This window comes from Balaenoptera physalus (genome assembly GCF_965194825.1).
Source record: "Balaenoptera physalus genome assembly, chromosome: 5".
Taxonomy (NCBI): domain Eukaryota; kingdom Metazoa; phylum Chordata; class Mammalia; order Artiodactyla; family Balaenopteridae; genus Balaenoptera; species Balaenoptera physalus.
In genome coordinates, this window is record NC_138884.1 from 19,332,720 (window position 1) to 19,360,241 (window position 27,522).

The following is a 27,522-nucleotide window of genomic DNA, read 5'->3' on the forward strand; positions in this document are numbered from 1 at the left end:
CTTCTCGATCTTTGCCTCCATTCTTTTTCTGAGGTCCTGGATCATCTTCACTATCATTATTCTGAATTCTTTTTCTGGAAGGTTGCCTATCTCCACTTCATTTAGTTGTTTTTCTGGGCTTTTATCTTGTTCCTTCATCTGGTGCATAGCCCTCTGCCTTTTCATCTTGTGTATCTTTCTGTGAATGTGGTTTTTGTTCCACAGGCTGCAGGATTATAGTTCTTCTTGCTTCTGCTGTCTGCCCTCTGGTGATTGAGGCTTTCTAAGAGGCTTGTACAAGTTTCCTGATAGGAGGGGCTGGTGGTGGGTAGAGCTGACTGTTGCTCTTGTGGGCAGAGCTCAGTAAAACTTTAATCTGCTTGACTGCTGATGGGTGGGGCTGGGTTCCCTCCCTGTTGGTTGTTTGGCTTGAGGCAACCCAACACTGGAGCCTACCTGGGCTCTTTGGTGGGGCTAATGAGAGACTCTGGGAGGGCTCACGCCAAGGCGTACTTCCCAGAACTTCTGCTGCCAGTGTCCTTGTCCCCACGGTGAGCCACAGCCACCTTCCAACACTAGCAGGTAGGTCTGGTTCAGTCTCCCCCAGGGTCACTGCTCCTTCCCCATGGTCCCCATGCGCACACTACTTTGTGTGTGCCCTCCAAGAGTGGAGTCTCTGTTTCCCCCAGTCCTGTTGAAGTCCTCCAATCAAATCCCGCTAGCCTTCAAAGTCTGATTCTCTAGGAATTCCTCCTCCTGTTGCTGGACCACCAGGTTGAGAAGCCTGACGTGGGGCTCAGAACCTTGACTCCAGTGGGTGGACTTCTGTGGTATAATTGTTCTCCAGTCTGTGAGTCACCCACCTAGCAGTTATGGGATTTGATTTTACTGTGATTGTGCCCCACCTACCATCTCATTGTGGCTTCTCCTTTGTCCTTGGATGTGGGGTATCTTTTTTTGGTGAGTTCCAGTGTCTTCCTGTCGATAATTGTCCAGCAGCTAGTTGTGATTCTGGTTTTCTCACAAGAGGGAGTGAGAGCACATCCTTCTACTCTTCCATCTTGGTTCAGGGCCCCCCTATTTTTAGTTTTTTAAGGAACCTCCATACTGTTCTCCGTAGTGACTGTACCAATTTACATTCCCACAAACAGTGTAGGAGGGTTCCTTTTCCTCCATACCCTCTCCAGCATTTATTATTTGTATATTTTTTGATGATGGCCTTTCTGACCGGTGTGAGGTGATACCTCATTGTAGTTTTTTTTTAAACATCTTTATTGGAGTATAATTGCTTTACAATGTTGTGTTAATTTCTGCTGTATCTCATTGTAGTTTTGATTTTCATTTCTCTAATAATTAGTGATATTGAGCATCTTTTCATGTGCCTCTCGACCATCTATTTGTCTTCTTTAGAGAAACCTCTGTGTAGGTCTTCTGCCCATTTTTTGACTGGGTTTCTTGTGTTTTTGATATTGAGCCACATGAGTAGTTTGTAAATTTTGGAGACTCATCCCTTGTCAGTCTCAATTGTTGGCAAATATTTTCTCCCATTCTGTGGGTCGTCTTTTCATTTTATCTACAGTTTCCTTTGTTGTGAAAAAGCTTTTGAGTTTAATTAGGTCCCATTTGTTTATTTTTGTTTTTGTCCCCATTACTCTAGAACGTGGGCCAAAAAAGTTCTTACTGTGATTTATGTCCAAGTGTGTTCTATGTATGTTTTCCTCTAAGTGTTTTATACTATTCAGTCTTACATTTAAGTCTTTAATCCATTTTGAGTTTATTTTTGTGTATGGTGTTAAAAATGTTCTAATTTCATTTTCTTACATGTAGCTGTCCAGGGTTTCCAGCACCATTTATTGAAGAGACTGTCCTTCCTCCATTGTATAGTCTTACCTCCTTTGTCATAGATTAATTGACCATAGGTGCATGGGTTTATTTCTGAGCTTCTATCCTGTTCCATTGATCTATATTTCTGTTTTTGTGCCAGTACCATATTGTTTTGATGACTGTAGTTTTGTAGTATAGTCTGATGTCAGGGCGTCTGATTCCTCCAGGTCCGTTTTTCTTTCTAAAGATTGCTTTGGCTATTTGTGGTCTTCTGTGTCTCCATACAAATTTTAAGATTTTTTGTTCTAGTTCTGTGAAAAATGCCATTGGTAATTTGATATGGATTGCATTGAACCTGCAGAGTGCCTTGGGAAGTGTGGTCATTTTAACAATATTGATTCTTCCAATCCAAGAACATGGGATATCTTTCCATCTGTTTGTTTCATCTTTGATTTCTTTCATCAGCATCTTATAGTCTTCGGAGTATAGGTCTTTTACCTCCTTATGTAGGTTTTCTTCCTAGGTATTTTATTCTTTTTGATGTGATGGTAAATAGGATTGTTTCCTTCATTTCTCCTCTCGATCTTTCGTTGTTAGCATATAGAAATGCAACAGATTTCTGTGTATTAATTTTGTATCCTGCAACTTTCCCAAATTCATTGGTGAGCTCTAGTATTTTTCTGGTGGTGCATTTAGGATTTTCTATGTATAGTATCATGTCATCTGCAAACAATGACAGTTTTACTTCTTTTCCAGTTTGGATTCCTTTCATTTCTTTTTCTTCTCTGATTGCTATAGTTAGGACTTCAAAAACTATGTTGACTAAAAGTGGTGAGAGTGGACCTCCTTGTCTTGATCCCGATCTTAGAGGAAATGCTTTCAGCTTTTCACAGTTGAGTATGATGTTAGCTGTGGGTTTGTCATATATGGCCTTTTTTTATGCTGAGGTATGTTCCCTCTATGCCCATTTTCTGGAGAGTTTTTATAAGTTGATGTTGAATTTTGTAGCTTTTTCTGCTACAAAATAGCTTATTGGATACAAGATTTTTCTGCATCTATTGAGATGATCATATGGTTCTTATTCTTCTATTTGTTGATGTGGTGTATCACACTGATTGATTTGCAGATATTGAAAAATCCTTGCATCACTGGGATAAATCCCATTTGATCATAGTGTATGGTCCTTTTAATGTATTTTTGGATTTGGATTGCTAGTATTTTGTTGAGGATTTTTGCGTCTATATTCATCAGTGATATTGGTCTGTAATTTTCTTTTTTTGTGGTATATTTCTCTGGTTTTGGTAACAGGGTGCTAGTGGCCTCATAGAATAAGTTCGGGAGTGTTCCTCCCTCTGCAATTTTTTGGAATAGATTCAGAAATATAGGTGCTAACTCTTCTCTAAATGTTTGATAGAGTTCGCCTGTAAAGCCAACTGGTCCTGAACTTTTGTTTGTTGGTAGTTTTTAAATCACAGTTTCAATTTCAGTACTCGTAATTGGTCTGTTTGTATTTTCTATTTCTTCTTGGTTCAGTCATTGGAGATTGTACCTTTCTAATAATTTGTCCATTTATTCCAGGTTGTCCATTTTATTGGGAAACAGTTGCTTGCAGTAGTCTCTTATGATACTTTGTATTTCTGTGGTGTCTGTTGTAACTTCTCATTTTTCATTTCTAAACTTACTGATTTGAGCCCTCTCCCTTTTTTTCTTGATAAGTCTGGCTAAAGGTTTATCAATTTTGTTTATCTTTTCAAAGAACCAGCTTTTAGTTTCATTGGTCTTTTCTATTGTTTTATTCATTTCTATTTCTTTGATTTCTGCTCTGATCTTTATAATTTCTTTCCTTCTACTAACTTTGGGTTTTCTTTGTTCTTTTTTCTCTGGTTGCTTTAGGTGTAGAGTTAGGTTGTTTATTTGTGATTTTTCTTGTTTCCTGAGGTAAGATTGTATTGATATGAACTTCCCTCTTAGAACAACTTTTGTCACATCCCATAGGTTTTGGATCATCGTGCTTTCGTTTTCATTTGTGTCTCAGTTTTTTTTTGATTTCTTCAGTGATTCCTTGGTTGCTTAGTAGCATATTGTTTAGCTTCCACCTGTTTGTGTGTGTGTCTGTGTGTGTGTTTTTTACAGTTTTTTTTTCCTGTAGCTGATTTCTAATCTCATAGCATTGTGGTCAGAAAAGATGCTTGATATGATTTCAGTTTTCTTAAATTTACTGAGGCTCACTTTGTGGCCCAGCATTTGGTCAATACTGGAGAATGTTCCATGTGCACTTGAGAAAGTGTATGTTCTGCTGTTCTGGGATGGAATGCTCTATAAATATCAATTAAGTGTATCTGGTCTAATATGTCACTTAAGGCCTGTGTTTCCTTATTGATCTTCTGTCTGGATGATCTGTCCATTGATGAAAGTGGGGTGTTAAAGTCCCCTATTATTATTGTGTTACTCTCAGTTTCTCCTTTTATGGCTGTTAGTGCTTGCCTTATATATTGGGGTGCTTCTATGTTGGGTGCATGTATATTTACAATTATTATATCTTTTTCTTGGATTGATCCCTTTATCATTATGTAGTGTCCTTCTTTGTCTGTTGTAACAGTATTTATTTTAAAGTCTATTTTGTCTGATATGAGAATTGCTACTCCAACTTTCTTTTGATTTCCATTTGCATGGAATAGCTTTTTCCATCCCCTCACTTTCACTCTGTATCTGTCCCTAGATCTGAAGTGGGTTTCTTGTAGACAGCATATTTACAGGTCTTGTTTTTTTTTTTTTTAAAGTCTTTTTTTTTTTAATTATTATTTATTTATTTGTTTATTTTTTGGCTGTGTTGGGTCTTCGTTTCTGTGCGAGGGCTTCCTCTAGTTGCGGCAAGTGGGGGCCACTCTTCATCGCGGTGCGCGGGCCTCTCACTATCGCGGCCTCTCTTGTTGCGGAGCACAGGCTCCAGACGCGCAGGCTCAGTAATTGTGGCTCACGGGCCCAGCCGCTCTGCGGCATGTGGGATCTTCCCAGACCAGGGCTCGAACCCGTGTCCCCTGCATTGGCAGGCAGATTCTCAACCACTGCGCCACCCGGGAAGCCCTACAGGTCTTGTTTTTGTATCCATTCAGCCAGTCTATGTCTTTTGGTTGGAGCATTTAATCCATTTCCACTTAAGGTAATTATCGATATGTATGTTCCTATTGCCATTTTTTAAATTGTTTTGGATTTGTTTTTGTAGGTCTTTTTGCTTTCCTTCCTCTTTTGTTCTCTTCTCTTGTGACTTGATGACTAACTTTAGTGTTGTGTTTGGATTCATTTTTCTTTTCTGTGTGTGTATCTATTGTAGATTTTTGGTTTGCAGTTACCATGAGGATTTGATATAGCAGTCTATATATAAACAAGATTGTTTTAAGTTGCTGGTCTTTTAATTTCAAGTGTTTCCAATATCCTGCATTTGTGCTCTCCTCTTCTCACAGTTGCTGATTTTGATGTCATATTTGTGTGCAGATGATTTCCTACATTTACTTTATGTTTGCCTTTACCAGTGAGCTTTTCCATTCGTAACTTTCTTGTTTCTAGTAGTGGCTCTTCTCTTCTGCTTGGAGAAGCTCCTTTAGTATTTGTTGCAAAGCTGATCTGGTGCTGCTGAATTCTCTTAGCTTTTGCTTGTCTGTAAATCTTTTGATTTCTCCATAGAATCTGAATGAAAGCCTTGCTGGGTAGAATATTCTTGGTTGTAGAGTCTTCCCTTTCTTCACTTTAAACATATCATGCCGTTCTCTTCTGGCCTGCAGAGTTTCTGCTGAGAAATCAGCTGATAACATTATGGGAGCTTCCTTTTATGTTATTTGTTGCTTTTCCCTTGTTGTTTTTCTTTGTCTTTAACTTTTGTCAGTTTGATTACTATGTGCCTTGGCATATTCCTACTTGGGTTTATTCTGCCTGAGACTCTCTGCACTTCCTGTACTTGGGTGACTGTTTCCTTTTCCATGTTAAGGAAGTTTTCAGCTATTATCTCTTCCAATATTTTCTCTGGTTCTTTCTCTCTCTCTTCGCGTTCTGGGACTCCTATAGTGCTAATGTTGGTGCATTTAATGTTGTCCCAGAAGTCTCTTAGACTGTCTTCATTTCTTTTCATTCTTTTTCCTCTATTTTGTTTTTTGGCAGTGATTTATACCATTCTATCTTCCCAGGTCACTTATCTGTTCTTCTCCTTCGGTTATTCTGCTATTGATTCCTTCTAGTGTATTTTTCATTTCAGATAGTGTATTGTTCATCTCTGTTTGTTTGTTCTTTAGTTCTTCTAGGTCTTTGTCAAAATTTCTTGTATCTTCTCAATCTGTGCCCCCAGTCTTTCTCAAAAAAAGAATGTTCAAAAAAAAGAAAGATCATGTTCATTATTATGTTGGATCATGTTCACTATCATTACTCTGAATCATGTTCACTATCATTACTCTGAATTCTTTTTCCAGTAGATTGCCTATTTCCACTTCACTTAGTTGTTCTTCTGGGGTTTTATCTTGTTACTTCGTCTGGGACATATTCTTCTGCCATCTCATCTTGTCTAGCTTTCTGTGATTGTGGTTTCTGTTCTACAGGCTGCAGAGTTGTAGTTCTTCTTGCTTCTGCTGTCTTCCCTCTGGTGGGTGAGGCTGTCTAAGAGGCTTGCTCAGGCTTGCTGGTGTGATGGCCTGGTTCCTGCCCACTGGTGGGTGGAGCTGGTTCATGTCCCTCTGGTGGGCAGGGCTGTCCTCAGGAAGACTTTAAACAGTCTGTCTGCTGATGGGTGGGGCTCTGTTCCTTCCCTGTTGGTTGTTTGGCCTGAGGTGTCCCAACACTGGAGTCTACTGGCTTTTGGCTGGGGTGAGGTCTTGGGGGGAAATGGCAGCCTCCAGGAGAGCTCACACCAATGAGTACTTGCCACAGCTACTGCTGCAAGTCTCTTTGTCCCTGCAGTGAGCCACAGCCACCCTCTGCCTCCTCAGGAGACCCTCCAATACCAGCAGGTATGTCTGGCCCAGTTTCTTATGAGGTCACTGCTTTTTACCCTGGGTCCTGGTGCACACTAGACGTTGTGTGCACCCTCTAAGAGTGGAGTTTGTTTCCCCTAGTCCTGTGGAATTCTTGCAATCAAACCCGCTGGCCTTCAAAGCTAGATTCTCTGCAGGGGGTCCTTCTCCTGTTGCCAAACCCGCAGGCGGGGAAGCCTGACATGGGGCTCAGGACTTTCACTCCTGTGGGAGAACTTCTGTGGAATAATTATTTTCCAGTTTGTGGGTCACCCACCCAGCAGATATGGTTTTTTATTTTATCATTCTTGCACCCCTCCTACCTTCTTGTTTGTCTTTGGATGTAGGATATCTTTTTTTGTAGGTTCCAGCATTTTTTTAATCAATCGTTGTTCAGCACTTAGTTGTGATTTAGGTGTTTTTGTAAAATAGGATGAGCTCACATCCTTCTACTCCCACATCGTGCCAGAAAGTCCTTTTTTCTAATTCACATTATAATTACGTCTTTGACTCATGATTTAACTGCTAGAGATTATGTATGAAAAATAATTTGTAGGAATCTGAAACTCATGATAAGTGCATTTTCTTCCAGAGAATTGGTGCTTGCTTCTGTAGGAACCCAGAGGGCCTTCCAGCCTAGACCAATTTACCCAAGTTCAAACCTTAATCTCAGGCTATATTTCTTCAAGAACTTTGCATTTCTGGGTCACCTTGACCTTGAGGGTATAGACCCTTGTTTCCCTTTATTTTGTTCCTGAGCTTTGAGTTCTGTCTTTCAGGATTTTAAGGCTATCAAAAGGAAAGTTTTCATTCTCTAGGGTCAGATAATGACCTCAGGGGAAAAAGTGGATACTGTACACCCTACACCTCAGGTGTCTCATCTCTGCTCCACTTTTTTTTTTTTTAGTTTTTTCTGAGATATACATTTTAAAATAATAACTAGAATTATGACTTATAACATTATACCAGAACATATAAGATTTTTAGAAATTTCACATAATGTCTGAAACATTTATATTAACATATTTCCTTACAGATAACCCAATGAAAGTTTAGTATTAGTTGTTTTGGTTTTTTATACTGCAGGTTCTTATTAATCATCAGTTTTATACAAATCAGTGTATACATGTCAATCCCAATCGCCTAACTCAGCACACCACCATCCCCACCCCACCGCAGTTTTCCCCCCTTGGTGTCCATATGTCTGTTTGCTACATCTGTGTCTCAACTTCTGCCCTGCAAACCGGATCATCTGTACCATTTTCCCAGGTTCCACATATATGCATTAATATACGATATCTGTTTTTCTCTTTCTGACTTACTTCACTCTGTATGACAGTCTCTAGATCCCTCCACGTCTCAACAAATGATTCAATTTCGTTCCTTTTTATGGCTGAGTAATATTCCATTGTATATGTGTACCACCTCTTCTTTATCCATTCATCTGTCGATGGGCATTTAGGTTGCTTCCATGACCTGGCTATTGTAAATAGTGCTGCAATGAACATTGGGGTGCATGCGTCTTTTTGAATTACGGTTTTCTCTGGGTATATGCCCAGTAGTGGGATTCCTGGGTCATATGGTAATTCTATTTTTAGTTTTTTAAGGACCCTCCATACTGTTCTCCATAGTGGCTGTATCAATTTACATTCCCACCAACAGTGCAAGAGGGTTCCCTTTTCTCCACACCCTCTCCGGCATTTGTTGTTTGTAGATTTTCTGATGATGCCCATTCTAACTGGTGTGAGGTGATACCTCATTGTAGTTTTGATTTGCATTTCTCTAATAATTAGTGATGTTGAGCAGCTTTTCATATGCTTCTTGGCCATCTGTATGTCCTCTTTGGAGAAATCTCTATTTAGGTCTTCTGCCCATTTTTGGATTGGGTTGTTTGTTTCTTTAATATCGAGCTGAATGAGCTGTTTATATATTTTGGGGATTAATCCTTTGTCCGTTGATTCGTTTGCAAATATTTTCTCCCGTTCTGAGGGTTGTTTTTTTGTCTTGTTTATGGTTTCCTTTGCTGTGCAAAAGCTTTGAAGTTTCATTAGGTCCTATTTGTTTACTCTTGTTTTTATTTCCATTACTCTAGGAGGTGGATCAAAAAAGATCTTGCTGTGATTTATGTCAAAGAGTGTTCTTCCTATGTTTTCCTCTAAGAGTTTTATAGTGTCCGGTCTTACATTTAGGTCTCGAATCCATTTTGAGTTTATTTTTGTGTACGGTGTTAGGGAGTGTTCTAATTTCATTCTTTTACATGTAGCTGTCCAGTTTTCCCAGCACCACTTATTGAAGAGACTGTCTTTTCTCCATTGTATATCTTTGCCTCCTTTGTCATAGATTAGTTGACCATAGGTGCGTGGGTTTATTTCTGGGCTTTCTATCTTGTTCCATTGATCTATGTTTCTGTTTTTGTGTCAGTATCATATTGTCTTGATTACTGTAGCTTTGTATTATAGTCTGAAGTCAGGGTGTCTGATTCCTCCAGCTCCGTTTTTTCCCCTCAAGACTGCTTTGGCTATTCGGGGTCTTTTGTGTCTCCATACAAATTTTAAGATGATTTGTTCTAGTTCCGTAAAAAATGCCATTGGTACTTTGATAGGGATTGCATTGAATCTGTAGATTGCTTTGGGTAGTATAGTCATTTTCACAATATTGATTCTTCCAATCCAAGAACATGGTATATCTCTCAACCTGTTGGTATCATCTTTAATTTCTTTCATCAGTGTCTTATAGTTTTCTGCATAGAGGTCTTTTGTCTCCCTAGGTAGGTTTATTCCTAGGTATTTTATTCTTTTTGTTGCAATGCTAAATAGGAGTGTTTCCATAATTTCTATTTCAGATTTTTCCTCATTAGTGTATAAGAATGCAAGAGATTTCTGTGCATTAATTTTGTATCCTGCAACTTTACCAAATTCATTGATTAGCTCTAGTAGTTTTCTGGTGGCATCTTTAGGATTCCCTATGTATAATATCATGTCATCTGCAAACTGTGACAGTTTTACTTCTTCTTTTCCAATTTGTATTCCTTTTATTTCTTTTTCTTCTCTGATTGCCGTGGCTAGGACTTCCAAAACTATGTTGAATAATAGTGGTGAGAGTGGACATTCTTGTCTCGTTCCTGATCTTCGAGGAAATGCTTCCAGTTTTTCACCATTGAGAATGATGTTTGCTGTGCGTTTGTTGTATATGGCCTTTATTTTGTTGAGGTAGGTTCCCTCTATGCCCACTTTCTGGAGAGTTTTTATCATAAATGGGTGTTGAATTTTGTCAAAAGCTTTTTCTGCATCTATTGAGATGATCATATGGTTCTTATTCTTCAATTTGTTAATATGGTGTATCACATTGATTGATTTGCTTATATTGAAGAATCCTTGCATCCCTGGGATAAATGCCACTTGATCGGGATTTATCAAGGTGTATGATCCTTTTAATGTGTTGTTGGATTCTGTTTGCTAGTATTTTGTTGAGGATTTTTGCATCTATATTCATCAGTGATATTGGTCTGTAATTTTCTTTTTTTGTAGTATCTTTGTCTGGTTTTGGTATCAGGGTGATGGTAGCCTCATAGAATGAGTTTGGGACTGTTCCTTCCTCTGCAACTTTTTGGAAGAGTTTGAGAAGGATGGGTGTTAGCTCTTCTCTAAATGTTTGATAGAATTCACCTGTGAAGCCATCTGGACCTGGACTTTTGTTTGTTGGAAGATTTTTAATCACAGTTTCAATTTCATTACTTGTGATTGGTCTGTTCATATTTTCTGTTTCTTCCTGGTTCAGTCTTGGAAGGTTATACCTTTCTAAGAATTTGTCCATTTTTTCCAGGTTGTCCATTTTATTGGCATAGAGTTGCTTGTAGTAGTCTCTTAGGATTCTTTGTATTTCTGCGGTGTCTGTTGTAACTTCTCCTTTTTTATTTCTAATTTTATTGATTTGAGTCCTCTCCCTCTTTTTCTTGATGAGTCTGGCTAATGGCTTATCAATTTTGTTTATCTTCTCAAAGAACCAGCTTTTAGTTTTATTGATCTTTGTTATTGTTTTCTTTGTTTCTATTTCATTTATTTCTGCTCTGATCTTTATGATTTCTTTCCTTCTGTTAACTTCGGGTTTTGTTTGTTCTTCTTTCTCTAGTTCCTTTAGGTGTAAGGTTAGATTGTTTACTTGAGATTTTTCTTGTTTCTTTAGGTAGGCTTGTATAGGTATAAACTTCCCTCTTAAAACTGCTTTTGCTGCATCCCATAGGTTTTGGATCGTCGTGTTTTCATTGTCATTTGTCTCTAGGTATTTTTTGATTTCCTCTTTGATGTCTTCAGTGATCTCTTGGTTATTTAGTAACGTATTGTTTAGCCTCCATGTGTTTGTGTTTTTTACGTTTTTTTCCCTGTAATTCACTTCTAATCTCATAGCGTTGTGGTCAGAAAAGATGCTTGATATGATTTCAATTTTCTTAAATTTACTGAGGCTTGATTTGTGACCCAAGATGTGATCTATCCTGGAGAATGTTCCATGTGCACTTGAGAAGAAAGTGTAATGTGCTGTTTTTGGATGGAATGTCCTATAAATATCAATTAAATCTATCTGGTCTATTGTGTCATGTAAAGCTTCTGTTTCCTTATTTATTTTCATTTTGGATGATCTGTCCATTGGTATAAGTGAGGTGTTAAAGTACCCCACTATTATTGTGTTACTGTCGATTTCCTCTTTTTTAGCTGTTAGCAGTTGCCTTATGTATTGAGGTGCTCCTATGTTGGGTGCATATATATTTATAATCATTATATCTTCTTGGATTGATCCCTTGATCATTATGTTGTGTCCTTCGTTTTCTCTTGTAACCTTCTTTATTTTAAAGTCTATTTTATCTGATATGAGTATAGCTACTCCAGCTTTCTTTTGATTTCCATTTGCATGGAATATCTTTTTCCATCCCCTCACTTTCAGTCTGTATATGTCCCTAGGTCTGAAGTGGGTCTCTTGTAGACAGCATATATATGGGTCTTGTTTTTCTGTCCATTCAGCCAGCCTATGTCTTTTGGTTGGAGCACTTAATCCATTCACGTTTAAGGTAATTATCAATATGTATGTTCCTATGACCATTTTCTTAATTGTTTTGGGTTTGTTTTTGTAGGTCTTTTCCTACTCTTGTGTTTCCTGCCTAGAGAAGTTCCTTTAGCATTTGTTGTAGAGCTGGTTTGGTGGTGCTGAATTCTTTTAGCTTTTGCTTCTCTGTAAAGCTTTTGATTTCTCCGTCGAATCTGAATGAGATCCTTGCCGGGTAGAGTAATCTTGGTTGTAGGTTCTTCCCTTTCATCACTTTAAATATATCATGCCACTCCCTTCTGTTGTAGAGTTTCTGCTGAGAAATCAGCTGTTAACCTTATGGGAGTTCCCTTGTATGTTATTTGTCGTTTTTCCCTTGCTGCTTTCAATAATTTCTCTTTGTCTTTAATTTTTGCCAATTTGATTACTATGTGTCTCGGCGTGTTTCTTCTTGGGTTTATCCTGTATGGGATTCGCTGCCCTTCCTGGACTTGGGTGGCTATTTCCTTTCCCATGTTAGGGAAGTTTTCGACTGTAATCTCTTCAAATAATTTCTCTGGTCTTTTCTCTCTCTCTTCTCCTTCTGGGACCCCTATAATGCGAATGTTGTTGCGTTTAATGTTGTCCCAGAGGTCTCTTAGGCTGTCTTCATTTCTTTTCATTCTTTTTTCTTTATTCTGTTCCGCAGCAGTGAATTCCACCATTCTGTCTTCCAGGTCACTTATCCGTTCTTCTGCCTCAGTTATTCTGCTATTGATTCCTTCTAGTGTAGTTTTCATTTCAGTTATTGTATTGTTCATCTCTGTTTGTTTGTTCTTTAATTCTTCTAGGTCTTTGTTAAACATTTCTTTTATCTTCTCGATCTTTGCCTCCATTCTTATTCCGAGGTCCTGGATCATCTTCACTATCATTATTCTGAATTCTTTTTCTGGAAGGTTGCCTATCTCCACTTCATTTAGTTGTTTTTCTGCGGTTTTATCTTGTTCCTTCGTCTGGTATATAGCCCTCTGCCTTTTCATCTTGTGTATCTTTCTGTGAATGTGATTTTTGTTCCACAGCCTGCAGGATTATAGTTTTTCTTGCTTCTGCTCTCTGCGCTCTGGTTGTTGAGGCTATCCTAAGACGCTTGATGGGAGTCTCTGATGGTGGGTAGAGCTGACTGTTGCTGTGGCGGTCAGAGCTCAGTAAAACTTTAATCCACTTGACTGCTAATGGGTGGGGCTGGGTTCCCTCCCTGTTGGTTGTTTTGCCTGAGGCAACCCAACACTGGAGCCTACCTGGGTTCTTTGGTGGGGCTAATGGCAGACTCTGGGAGGGCTCATGCCAAGGAGTGCTACCCAGGACTTCCTCCGCCAGTGTCCTTATCCCCATGGTGAAACAGAGCCACCCCCCGCCTCTGCAGGAGACCTTCCAACACCAGCAGGTATGTCTGGTTCAGTCTCCCCCAGGGTCACTGCTCCTTCCCCTGGGTCCCGATGCACACACTATTTTGTGTGCACCCTCCAAGAGTGGGGTCTCTGTTTCCCCCAGTCTTGTCGAAGTCCTGCAATCAATTCCCACTAGGCTTCAAAGTCTGATTCTCTATGAATTCCTCCTCCCGTTGCCGGATCCCCAGGTTGGGAAGCGTGACGTGGGGCTCAGAACCTTCACTCCAGTGGGTGGACTTCTGTGGTATAAGTGTTCGCCAGTCTGTGAGTCACCCACCCACCAGTTATGGGATTTGATTTTACTCTGATTGCACCCCTCCTACCGTCTCATTGTGGCTTCTCCCTTGTCTTTGGATGTGGGGTATCTTTTTTGGTGAGTTCCAGCATCCTCCTGTCAATGATTGTCCAGCAGCGAGTTGTGATTCTGGTTTTCTCACCAGAGGGAGTGAGAGCACGTCCTTCTACTCTGCCATCTTGTCCTAATCTCTCTGCTCCACTTTTTGACCTATTAATCCCTATGTTATTCATGCCTCAACAGTTTAAATTTAAAAAAATTTTTAATCTGCTTTTTTAGTTGTCTTCAGTGGGAGGGTTGAACCCATATAAATATGGTTCACACACACACAGACATATATATGTGTATATATATACACAGACATATATATGTGTATATATACATAGACATATATGTGTATATATATACATAGACATATATGTGTGTATATACATATACATACATATATGCATATACATTATGTAAACATGTGTGTGTATATACATATATTATATATATATATATATTGCTCTCCCCCCTAACAAGAAGTCTACATAATAAACCTTAACAGAAGAATGCCTCTATATACAGTATAGCTATATTTTCACTAAACATCAATAATTAAATATTGTATCACTTCTAATCATTACAATCCCTGGTTGTTGACACATTCAGCCACCAGGTTCTGTGTATCTTTATATATCACTCACTTCTGAAGATTAAAAATCCTTTCTTGGAATAGACACACAGGTTTTTTTAAAAATTGCAAACAGTATATTCACCTCCTAGAACAAGAAAATATTCTTTCTATTTCCTTTTCCAACTAAACAAGGGAAGTAGTTGAGTTTACTCCTCTAATTCACCAGCTCTCAGCTGCCATTTAGCAGAGCCAGGAAGCAGCAGTTCATACCATGTAGTTTCTTCACAGCATAAAACCTCTTGGCTGACTTTTTCCAGTCATAAAAGAAAACTTACTATCTCAATAGAAAATCTCATGTGGCATGAATTGGTTGTTATCAGGAGCAGCAAGATAGTAATGGTTGCACATTAAACATTACAAAATTATTATCTGTTACACCAAAGGTTTAAAATGGTTTTGTAAAAAGTAAATAATATATCACTATTTGTTCAGTCTCCATATGTAAATATTTGATAATTAGCTTTTTAAGGGAGGATTAAAACTAGCCTCTTTTTACTTTCATGTATGTGTCTCAATTAACTACAATATTTCTCATTCGTTTTACATTCAGATTTTCATAGAAAATATAAGTGGATGGAAATGCATATTGATTATATTATACCATTGATTTAGGATGAAATTAAGGTAAAAAATCCACCATCACCTCCAAAGGCATGCTGTACTGCTGGCTCTTGTTCTTCAGAGGTGATGAACACCAAGACTGCCATCAAAGAGAACACTGTCTGCATACCAAACTATCTGGATCAGGAAATCAAAGTAAGAGGCAGGTTTATTAAATCTGCAACTTGGGAACAGCATGAATATACAAAAAAATCACATCACTAGCATCCTTAAAACTCTTTAATGGTTCCCATTGACAATTGAATTGATTTAAAACTACTTAGCCTGAAATCCAAGGCCTGCTCCTATTTTTCACTTGCAGATTCTCCCTGGAATACTATCATTCTTATAGAAACACAATCTTTGGTTTACACATAATGAAAATCTTGGCTTTTGCCAAACGAACTCAGCCCTATTCTTCCCATGTCTTCCTAATGCTTGAGAGGCATTACCCCCAACTTCTTGCCATTTCCTGTACATTTCCTTCACATATTTTAAGGCAGAGATTCCTCCATTCAACACTCATCTCTCCCTTTTATCTGTAGAAAACCGTTCCCTCCAACTTTTTCTGCCTGGGGTTATAAACTTAGTTATATTTATAGTAATATGTCATATCAGACAACTGGAAAGTTTTCTCCAGCCACAGTTATTTCTGAGAATGACATATAATCAAAAATAAATCAATCAGCTGATATCTGTCATCTTCCATTCTTTGTTTTCCTTCCTTAGATCCTTTTGGGAACATCAACATTGCCTCACTGTAAGATCCAGTACAATGAATTAAAGGTCAAAATATTGTAATGATGACTCTGATAGAAGTTTTAAATAACAATTTTCTGTAATAGCAATGACAAATAACAGAGCATGTTTTACAAATTGTTATTAAATAATCCTGATAAGGAACTATTTTAAAAGTAAAGCATAACATTGGCAGTGAGTATAATTTATGCTGATGATTAAAATTGTGAAGGAGAATAAAAGGAAAAGAGAAAAAGAAGAGGGAGTATCTTCAGACCTGATTTGTGTTTGTGCAGAGTCTTCAAAATCACTATTCACCTGCCCCACTGCACTCTAGCACCACTGATCTTCCTATAATTTACTCATTTTCACCTTAGGAGCTTTCCTATACTAAGAGCTCTTGTCTTCTTGATCCTCTCATTTTCTTTTTAAAGCCTCAGTTTTAATATCACTTTCTTAGAAATATTGGGTTGGCCAAAAAGTTTGTTTGGGTTTTTCCATAAGATGTTATAGAAAAACCTGAAATAACTTTTTGGCCATCCCAATACTTTCCCTGACCACCCAATGGAATGCAGTTTTTATCTCATTGCCCTTTGTTATTTTTTGCCTTTCTTCTGTATCTAAATTGTTCATATTAATTTATTTGTTTCAATATTGTCTCTGCCTACCCACCCCATATGCACTAAAATTTAAGTCTTATATGATCTTATACTTGTCTGTCTTGGTTACTGCTTTATCTTTCATGCCTAGATAAGTGCTAGACGCCTAGCAATTATTAAATAAGTATTTATTGAATGTTGAATAAATAAGTTAAATGGAAAAGTGCTACCAAGATCAAAGTGGAACTATAGAAAATCAGCTAACTACATAGGCTTTTGATTCAACTAAAGAACAAGCTGAGTGCAGTTTTCGTAAGGCTGTCTTGCTTCCTTGGGCATATCAATAGACCAGCATGATTCTATAGAACTGGCCTTGTAGGCATCTATTAAAAAGGTTTCCTCTGAAAAGTATCTTCCACCTTAAGGATATTGACTTAATTGGCCATTAGTTGTTATAAAATCCAATAAAATATAAGCTCTTTGAAGTAAGGGATCTTGTCTGTCTTGTTGACAACTGATTCCCTAGCACTCATCACTTTGCTTGAAAAATATTAAATGGCATGCACAACATAGCATTTCATTAAGTAGTTGTTGGCTATTTGTTAAATAAATGAAAGGAGAGGAAGTAACGTGAGAAAATAGGCCATATCAAGACTTTTTGGATTGTATAAATGAGTCCTAAATATAGAACTCATTTTGGTCATTCTCCGTCCTCCCAGGCCTTCTATACAAAAGAATCTAAAATATTTTCCAGTTTCCTACTATCCAGGCTGGTAACTCTGAATGGGTTGTGAAATCAAAAATGTTTGTGCAGCCGTGTGGATGAAAAAGTATGCAGTGTCTTTGGCTTTGAAGGCCAGTGGGGCTTGATTGTAGGAGCTTCACAGGACTGGGGGAAATAGAGACTTCACTGTTAAAGGGTGCACACAAAATCTCACACACACCAGGACCAAGGGCAAAAGCAGTAATTTGATAGAAGCATGGGCCAAACCTACCTGCTGGTCTTGGGGGTTTTCCTGGGGAAGTGGGAGGTGGCTGTGGCCCACCCTGGGGACATAGACATTGGTGGTGGATATACTGGGGAGCATTCATCTGTGTGAGCTCTTCTGGAGGCTCACATTTGGGCATCAAGACCTGGCCCCACCCAATAAACTGTAGACTCCAGTGCAGGGATGCCTTAGGCCAAACAACAAAATGGGTGGGACAACAGCACCACCCAACAGCAGACAGGCTGCATAAAGACTGTCTGAGACATTTATATTAACATATTTCCATACATATTTCCATACAAATAAAAATATAAGATTTTTAGAAATTTCATGTAATGTCAGACATTACATGAAATTTCTAAAAATCTTATATTTGTATTTGTATGGAAATATGTTAATATAAATGTTTCAGACATTATTAAAAAAAAAAAAAAAAGACTGTCTGAGACCACAGCTGCCTCTAGACAAGACCCTAGACATGACTCTGCCTACCAAAGGACTAACACCTAGCCCCTCCCTGCAGGAAGCCGGTACAAGCCTCCAGACAGGTCAACCAACTGGTCTACCATTTGGGTAGTACCAAAATCTGGGTACTAGGGCAGCAGAGCCTTTCTGGAAGTCGTGTTCCTAGGTTGTAAATTAGAATGGAATGTGCCAGGAGAAACCCCCAATAGTTTGTCTCATTACTTCCTCTTGGTTTTTAAAAATTTTTTTAATCGGGGTAAAGATTAGAATATTGTTGGTCCTAGGTGTACACAATCAGGTTCATTTGTACGTTATATATGTCTATTCACATACAGATCCTCTTCCCATGTAAAATATTAAAGAGTGTTCCATACACCTCCCTTGCTCTATGGTCGGTCTTTTTGATATATGTATATAATATGAATTTGTATCCATATAGTACCACTACTCTTAATTTATCCATTACCCCCACCTTTCCTTTTAGATGAGCATAGTTTGTTTTGTAAGCTTGTGAGTGTCTTTCTCTGTGGAAATACGTTCATTTGTGTCAGTTATTACATAACGGCTATAAGAGATATCATAGGATATAGCTCTTTTCTTTCCGACTTACCTCATGTTTTGTGATTATCTCCAGGCTCATCTGTGGTGCCTCAAAGGGCAGTGTTTCATTGTTTTCCATGGCTAATATTCCATCGTGTACATGGAGCACTTCTTCTTTATCCATTCACATGTTGATGGACATTTTGGTTGCTTCACTGTCTTGGCTATTGTGAATAAGGCTGCAGTGCAGCTTTTGCAGCCTGTGTCTTCTCGATTCTGGTCTTCTCAGGTGAGAGGCCGAGTGGTGCGCCTGCTGCATTGAAAGGTACCTCAATTTATACTTTTCAACGCAGCTCCTTTCTGTTCTCATTATTGGCTGCTACCAGTTTACATCTCACCAGCAGGTAGAGGGTACACAGTTGTCTAAAACCCCTTCAGTGTTGATTGTTTGTAGACCTTTTGCTGATGGTCAGTTGGCTGGTGAGAGCTGAAACCTTTTTGTAGATTAGATTGCATGAGTCTAATATTTCCTGAGGTTGAGCTTTATCCATTTTCCTTTGCTTTAAAGAGAGTGAGTAAAACTTACCTCTTTATACTTTCTTCTTGAGAAATTTGCCTGTTTTGAATGTTCTTGTCCATTCCCTACCTCAGCACAATTTTTGAGGGCAGGTGTCCTTTACAGCCCCGAGTCCTTGTGAATGTTAAGTGACCATTAGCTGTGGGTTTAAAGCCGCTCTTGCGGGAAACGGCCACAAGGCGGCAGCATTTCTCCTTTACCAACTCTGGTTACTAGGGCAACAGAGCCTTGATGAAAGTGGTGTTGTAGGTTGTAAATTAGAATGGAATGTGCCAGGAAGAAGCCCTTGAAGTTTACGTCTCATTACTTCTTGTTCATATTTTTAACTTAATGTTGATTTTTTATCACAGCAAATTTGATTACAATGTTTTGTGTGTTCTAGGTGTGCAAGATGTGGTACTTTCATACATATACATATATCTATTCTTCTTCAGATCCTTTTCCCATGTAGGTTATGGCAGAATGTTGAGTGGTCTTCTCTTGGTATTCCGTAGGTCTTTGGTGATTATATATTTCACATGTGTTTGTATAGCTCTGTTAACCCCAATGTCGTAATGTATCCAATCCTCCCACCTTTCCATTTGGTGAACCATAAGTTTGTTGAATGAACCTGTGATGGCCTTTCTCTGTGGAAATATCTTCATTGGTATCACATTTTTAGGTAACACCTATATGATAGGACATGTGTCTTTCGCTTTCTCACTTACCACAAGTTGCGTGATTACTTCTAGACTCCTCTGTGGTGCTGCAAATGGCATTGTTTCATTTTTTCGCTAGCTAATATTCCGTCTCGACATGTAGCAGTTCTTCTTGGTCCACCCACCTGTTGGTGGACTCTTTGGTTTCTTCCATATCTTGGCTCTTGTAATACTGTGCAATGCAGATTTGCCTGCCTGTGTCTTTCCAATTCTGTCTTCTTAGGTTATAGGTGCAGGAATGGGCCTGTTGCATAATATGGTAGCTCAATGTTTACCTTTTAAAGGCCCCTCCATTCTGTTCTGATTAGTGGCTCTTTCCAGGTTACGTCCCTCTTCGAGTTGAGGGTATGCATTTCTCCACAACTCCTTCAGCATTTATTGTTGCTAGTTGTCTCGCTGATGGTTATTCTGACTGGTGTGAGCTGATACCTCTTTGTGGTTGAATTTGCATGTGTCTCATAATCCGTTGAAATTGAGCTTTAAGGCATGTCCTTTTCATTTTTCAAACTGTGATTACAGCTTAGTTCTTCAAAGTGTTTTCTTAAAGCATGTGCCACATTTTGAAATGTTTTGGCCATTACCTCCCTCAAGACATTTTGAGGGCAGGTTTCATTTCCAGCCCTGCAGTACCTGTTCATATGAAGTGACCATTAGCACAGGCTTTAAAGCTGCTTTTGCAGGTAACGGCCACAGGGCGGCATCCTTTCCACGTGCCCCACTCTGGTAACTAGGTAAACAGACCTCCTTGCCAGTGGTGTTGCTCGCTTATAAATTAGAGTGGAATGTGCCCGGATAAACCCAGAAAAGCTGATGTCTCCTGACTTTTGTTTGTTTGTTAAATTTAATTTATAGTTTTTATTGGAGTAATATTCCATTGTGTACATGGACCACTTCTTCTTGGTGCATTCCTCTGAGGGTGGACATTTTTGTTGCTTCCAAGTGTTGGCTATGGTAAATATTGCTGGAGTCCAGGATTGCCAGCCTGTGACTTTCTGAGTCTCATTGTCTCAGGGGATAGGCCCAGCAGTGGGTGTGATTGATGGACTGGTAGCTCAGTGTTTCCCTTTTGAAAGCACCTCTATTGTGTTTTCAGTAGTGGCTCTTACCACGTCCCCCTTAGAACCGAGGGTACGAATTTCTCCACAATCCCTTCAGCATTTATTGTGTGCAGCATTTTTGCTAATGGCCACTGTGACTGCTGTGAGCTGATAGGTTTTAGCAATTTGTGTTTTCATGTCTTTAAAAATTCCTAAAAGTCATCATTTTTCCACGTCTTTTCCTTTCTGTGAAAAAACAACAGAAAAAAAGTGTGAGTACAATATACCTCCAGAAATGGTCTTCTTGGAAGGTTGCCCTCTTTTGAATTTTTTGGTCGAGTTTCGACCCCAGGATTTTTTTGGAGGGCTGGTGTCATTTACAGAACGGCAAGTTTGGTGAATATTTAGGGACCTTTCGCAATGGGTTTAAAGCTGCTGTTATGGGAGACGGCCATAAGGAGGCAGCATTTCTCCATTCCCAAACCTGGGTACTAGGGCAGCAGAGCTTTTCTGGAAGTCGTGTTTCTAGGTTGTAAATTAGAATGGAATGTGCCAGGAGAAACCCCCCCCCCCATAAGTTTATGTCTCATTACTTCTTGTTGGTTTTTTAAAATGTTTTAAATCGGGGCAAAGATTAGCATATTGTTTGTCCTAGGCGTACACAGTCTGGTTCATTTGTACATTATATATGTCTATTCACGTACAGATCCTGTTCCCATGTAAAATATTAGAGTGTTCCGTACACCTCCCTTGCTATGTGGTCGGTCTTTTTGATATATGTATATAATATGAATTTGTATCCGTATAGTAACACTACTCTTAATTTATCCACTCCCCCCACCTTTCCTTTTAGATGAGCATAGTTTGTTTTGTAAGCTTGTGAGTGTCTTTCTCTGTGGAAATAGGTTCATTTGTGTCAGTTATTACATAACGCCTATAAGTCATACCATAGGATATAGGTCTTTTGCTTTCCGACTTACCTCATGTTTTGTGATTATCTCCAGGCTCACCTGTGGTGCCTCAAAGGGCAGTGTTTCATTGTTTTCCATGGCTAATATCCCATCGTGTATATGGAGCACTTCTTCTTTATCCATTCACCTGTTGATGGACATTTTGGTTGCTTCACTGTCTTAGCTATTGTGACTAAGGCTGCAGTGCATCTTTTGCAGCCTGTGTCTTCTCGATTCTGGTCTTCTCAGGTGAGAGGTCGAGTGGTGCACCTGCTGGATTGAAAAGTACCTCAAGTTTTACTTTTCAACGCAGCTCCTTTCTGTTCTCATTATTGGCTGCTACCAGTTTACATCTCCCCAGCAGGTAGAGGGTACGCAGTTGTCTAAAACCCCTTCAGCATTTATTGTTTGTAGACCTTTTGCTGATGGTCAGTCGGCTGGTGAGAGCTGCAACCTTTTTGTAGATTAGATTGCATGAGTTTAATACTTGCTGAGGTTGAGCTTTTATCCATTTTCCTTTGCTTTAAAGAGAGTGAGTAAAACTTACCTCTTTATACTTTCTTCTTGAGAAATTTGCCTGTTTTGAATGTTCTTGTCCATTCCCTACCTCAGCACAATTTTTGAGGGCAGGTGTCCTTTACAGCCCCGAGTCCTTGTGAATGTTAAGTGACCATTAGCTGTGGGTTTAAAGCCGCTCTTGCGGGAAACGGCCACAAGGCGGCAGCATTTCTCCTTTACCAACTCTGGTTACTAGGGCAACAGAGCCTTGATGGAAGTGGTGTTGTAGGTTGTAAATTAGAATGGAATGTGCCAGGAAGAAGCCCTTGAAGTTTACGTCTCATTACTTCTTGTTCATATTTTTAACTTAATGTTGATTTTTTATCACAGCAAATTTGATTACAATGTTTTGTGTGTTCTAGGTGTGCAAGATGTGGTTCTTTCATACATATACATATATCTATTCTTCTTCGAATCCTTTTCCCATGTAGGTTATGGCAGAATGTTGAGTGGTCTTCTCTTGGTATTCCGTAGGTCTTTGCTGATTATATATTTCACATGTGTTTGTATAGCTCTGTTAACCCCAATGTCGTAATGTATCCAATCCTCACACCTTTCCATTTGGTGAATCATAAGTTTGTTGAATGAATCTGTGATTGCCTTTCTCTGTGGAAATATCTTCATTGGTATCGAATTTTAGGTAACACCTATGAGTGGTATGATAGGACATGTGTCTTTCGCTTTCTCACTTACCACAAGTTGCGTGATTACTTCTAGACTCCTCTGTGGTGCTGCAAATGGCATTGTTTCATTTTTTCGCTAGCTAATATTCCGTCTCGACATGTAGCAGTTCTTCTTGGTCCACCCACCTGTTGGTGGACTCTTTGGTTTCTTCCATATCTTGGCTCTTGTAATACTGTGCAATGCAGATTAGCCTGCCTGTGTCTTTCCAATTCTGTCTTCTTAGGTTATAGGTGCAGGAATGGGCCTGTTGCATAATATGGTAGCTCAATGTTTACCTTTTAAAGGCCCCTCCATTCTGTTCTGATTAGTGGCTCTTTCCAGGTTACGTCCCTCTTCGAGTTGAGGGTATGCATTTCTCCACAACTCCTTCAGCATTTATTGTTGCTAGTTGTCTCGCTGATGGTTATTCTGACTGGTGTGAGCTGATACCTCTTTGTGGTTGAATTTGCATGTGTCTCATAATCCGTTGAAATTGAGCTTTAAGGCATGTCCTTTTCATTTTTCAAACTGTGATTACAGCTTAGTTCTTCAAAGTGTTTTCTTAAAGCATGTGCCACATTTTGAAATGTTTTGGCCATTACCTCCCTCAAGACATTTTGAAGGCAGGTTTCATTTCCAGCCCTGCAGTACCTGTTCATATGAAGTGACCATTAGCACAGGCTTTAAAGCTGCTTTTGCAGGTAACGGCCAGAGGGCGGCATCCTTTCCACGTTCCCCACTCTGTGAACTAGGGAAACAGAACTCCCGGCCAGTGGTGTTCCTCGCTTATAAATTAGAGTGGAATGTGCCCGGATAAACCCACAAAAGCTGATGTCTCCTGACTTTTGTTTGTTTGTTAAATTTAATTGATAGTTTTTATTGGAGTAATAGTCCACTGTGTACATGGACCACTTCTTCTTGGTGCATTCCTCTGAAGGTGGACATTTTTGTTGCTTCCAAGTGTTGGCTATGGTAAATATTGCTGGAGTCCAGGATTGCCAGCCTGTGACTTTCTGATTCTCATTTTCTCAGGGGATAGGCCCAGCAGTGGGTGTGATTGATGGACTGGTAGCTCAGTGTTTCCCTTTTGAAAGCGCCTCTATTATGTTTTCAGTAGTGGCTCTTACTACGTCCCCCTTAGAACCGAGGGTACGAATTTCTCCACAATCCCTTCAGCATTTATTGTGTGCAGCATTTTTGCTAATGGCCACTGTGACTGCTGTGAGCTGGTAGGTTTTAGCAATTTGTGTTTTCATGTCTTTAAAAATTCCTAAAAGTCATCATTTTTCCACGTCTTTTCCTTTCTGTGAAAAAACAACAGAAATAAAGTGTGCGTACAATATACCTCCTGAAATGGTCTTCTTGGAAGGTTGCCCTCTTTTGAATTTTTTGGTCGAGTTTCGACCCCAGGATTTTTTGGAGGGCTGGTGTCATTTACAGAACGGCAAGTTTGGTGAATATTTAGGGACCTTTAGCAATCGGTTTAAAGCTGCTGTTATGGGAGACGGCCATAGGGAGGCAGCATTTCTCCATTCCCAAACCTGGGTACTAGGGCAGCAGAGCTTTTCTGGAAGTCGTGTTTCTAGGTTGTAAATTAGAATGGAATGTGCCAGGAGAAACCCCCCCCATAAGTTTATGTCTCATTACTTCTTGTTGGTTTTTTAAAATGTTTTAAATCGGGGCAAAGATTAGCATATTGTTTGTCCTAGCCGTACACAGTCTGGTTCATTTGTACATTATATATGTCTATTCACGTACAGATCCTGTTCCCATGTAAAATATTAGAGTGTTCCGTACACCTCCCTTGCTATGTGGTCGGTCTTTTTGATATATGTATATAATATGAATTTGTATCCGTATAGTAACACTACTCTTAATTTATCCACTCCCCCCACCTTTCCTTTTAGATGAGCATAGTTTGTTTTGTAAGCTTGTGAGTGTCCTTCTTTGTGGAAATAGGTTCATTTGTGTCAGTTATTACGTAACGCCTATAAGTCATACCATAGGATATAGGTCTTTTGCTTTCCGACTTACCTCATGTTTTGTGATTATCTCCAGGCTCACCTGTGGTGCCTCAAAGGGCAGTGTTTCATTGTTTTCCATGGCTAATATCCCATCGTGTATATGGAGCACTTCTTCTTTATCCATTCACCTGTTGATGGACATTTTGGTTGCTTCACTGTCTTAGCTATTGTGACTAAGGCTGCAGTGCATCTTTTGCAGCCTGTGTCTTCTCGATTCTGGTCTTCTCAGGTGAGAGGTCGAGTGGTGCACCTGCTGGATTGAAAAGTACCTCAAGTTTTACTTTTCAACGCAGCTCCTTTCTGTTCTCATTATTGGCTGCTACCAGTTTACATCTCCCCAGCAGGTAGAGGGTACACAGTTGTCTAAAACCCCTTCAGCATTTATTGTTTGTAGACCTTTTGCTGATGGTCAGTCGGCTGGTGAGAGCTGCAACCTTTTTGTAGATTAGATTGCATGAGTTTAATACTTGCTGAGGTTGAGCTTTTATCCATTTTCCTTTGCTTTAAAGAGAGTGAGTAAAACTTACCTCTTTATACTTTCTTCTTGAGAAATTTGCCTGTTTTGAATGTTCTTGTCCATTCCCTACCTCAGCACAATTTTTGAGGGCAGGTGTCCTTTACAGCCCCGAGTCCTTGTGAATGTTAAGTGACCATTAGCTGTGGGTTTAAAGCCGCTCTTGCGGGAAACGGCCACAAGGCGGCAGCATTTCTCCTTTACCAACTCTGGTTACTAGGGCAACAGAGCCTTGATGGAAGTGGTGTTGTAGGTTGTAAATTAGAATGGAATGTGCCAGGAAGAAGCCCTTGAAGTTTACGTCTCATTACTTCTTGTTCATATTTTTAACTTAATGTTGATTTTTTATCACAGCAAATTTGATTACAATGTTTTGTGTGTTCTAGGTGTGCAAGATGTGGTTCTTTCATGCATATACATATATCTATTCTTCTTCGAATCCTTTTCCCATGTAGGCTATGGCAGAATGTTGAGTGGTCTTCTCTTGGTATTCCGTAGGTCTTTGCTGATTATATATTTCACATGTGTTTGTATAGCTCTGTTAACCCCAATGTCGTAATGTATCCAATCCTCACACCTTTCCATTTGGTGAACCATAAGTTTGTTGAATGAATCTGTGATTGCCTTTCTCTGTGGAAACATCTTCATTGGTATCGAATTTTAGGTAACACCTATGAGTGGTATGATAGGACATGTGTCTTTCGCTTTCTCACTTACCACAAGTTGCGTGATTACTTCTAGACTCCTCTGTGGTGCTGCAAATGGCATTGTTTCATTTTTTCGCTAGCTAATATTCCATCTCGACATGTAGCAGTTCTTCTTGGTCCACCCACCTGTTGGTGGACTCTTTGGTTTCTTCCATATCTTGGCTCTTGTAATACTGTGCAATGCAGATTAGCCTGCCTGTGTCTTTCCAATTCTGTCTTCTTAGGTTATAGGTGCAGGAATGGGCCTGTTGCATAATATGGTAGCTCAATGTTTACCTTTTAAAGGCCCCTCCATTCTGTTCTGATTAGTGGCTCTTTCCAGGTTACGTCCCTCTTCGAGTTGAGGGTATGCATTTCTCCACAACTCCTTCAGCATTTATTGTTGCTAGTTGTCTCGCTGATGGTTATTCTGACTGGTGTGAGCTGATACCTCTTTGTGGTTGAATTTGCATGTGTCTCATAATCCGTTGAAATTGAGCTTTAAGGCATGTCCTTTTCATTTTTCAAACTGTGATTACAGCTTAGTTCTTCAAAGTGTTTTCTTAAAGCATGTGCCACATTTTGAAATGTTTTGGCCATTACCTCCCTCAAGACATTTTGAAGGCAGGTTTCATTTCCAGCCCTGCAGTACCTGTTCATATGAAGTGACCATTAGCACAGGCTTTAAAGCTGCTTTTGCAGGTAACGGCCAGAGGGCGGCATCCTTTCCACGTTCCCCACTCTGTGAACTAGGGAAACAGAACTCCCGGCCAGTGGTGTTCCTCGCTTATAAATTAGAGTGGAATGTGCCCGGATAAACCCACAAAAGCTGATGTCTCCTGACTTTTGTTTGTTTGTTAAATTTAATTGATAGTTTTTATTGGAGTAATAGTCCACTGTGTACATGGACCACTTCTTCTTGGTGCATTCCTCTGAAGGTGGACATTTTTGTTGCTTCCAAGTGTTGGCTATGGTAAATATTGCTGGAGTCCAGGATTGCCAGCCTGTGACTTTCTGATTCTCATTTTCTCAGGGGATAGGCCCAGCAGTGGGTGTGATTGATGGACTGGTAGCTCAGTGTTTCCCTTTTGAAAGCACCTCTATTGTGTTTTCAGTAGTGGCTCTTACCACGTCCCCCTTAGAACCGAGGGTACGAATTTCTCCACAATCCCTTCAGCATTTATTGTGTGCAGCATTTTTGCTAATGGCCACTGTGACTGCTGTGAGCTGGTAGGTTTTAGCAATTTGTGTTTTCATGTCTTTAAAAATTCCTAAAAGTCATCATTTTTCCACGTCTTTTCCTTTCTGTGAAAAAACAACAGAAATAAAGTGTGAGTACAATATACCTCCTGAAATGGTCTTCTTGGAAGGTTGCCCTCTTTTGAATTTTTTGGTCGAGTTTCGACCCCAGGATTTTTTTGGAGGGCTGGTGTCATTTACAGAACGGCAAGTTTGGTGAATATTTAGGGACCTTTAGCAATGGGTTTAAAGCTGCTGTTATGGGAGACGGCCATAAGGAGGCAGCATTTCTCCATTCCCAAACCTGGGTACTAGGGCAGCAGAGCTTTTCTGGAAGTCGTGTTTCTAGGTTGTAAATTAGAATGGAATGTGCCAGGAGAAACCCCCCCCGTAAGTTTATGTCTCATTACTTC

At 39.5% G+C, this 27,522-nt stretch overlaps 1 long non-coding RNA gene across 1 annotated transcript; it reads left to right on the plus strand.

Moving 5' to 3' along the window:
• Positions 1-3,368: 3,368 nt before the first annotated feature.
• LOC309660825 lies at positions 3,369-17,416 on the plus strand. Its single transcript, XR_014263650.1, has 3 exons — positions 3,369-4,559; positions 4,894-6,794; positions 14,845-17,416. It is a non-coding gene; the product is annotated as an uncharacterized lncRNA (long non-coding RNA).
• Positions 17,417-27,522: the final 10,106 nt, after the last annotated feature.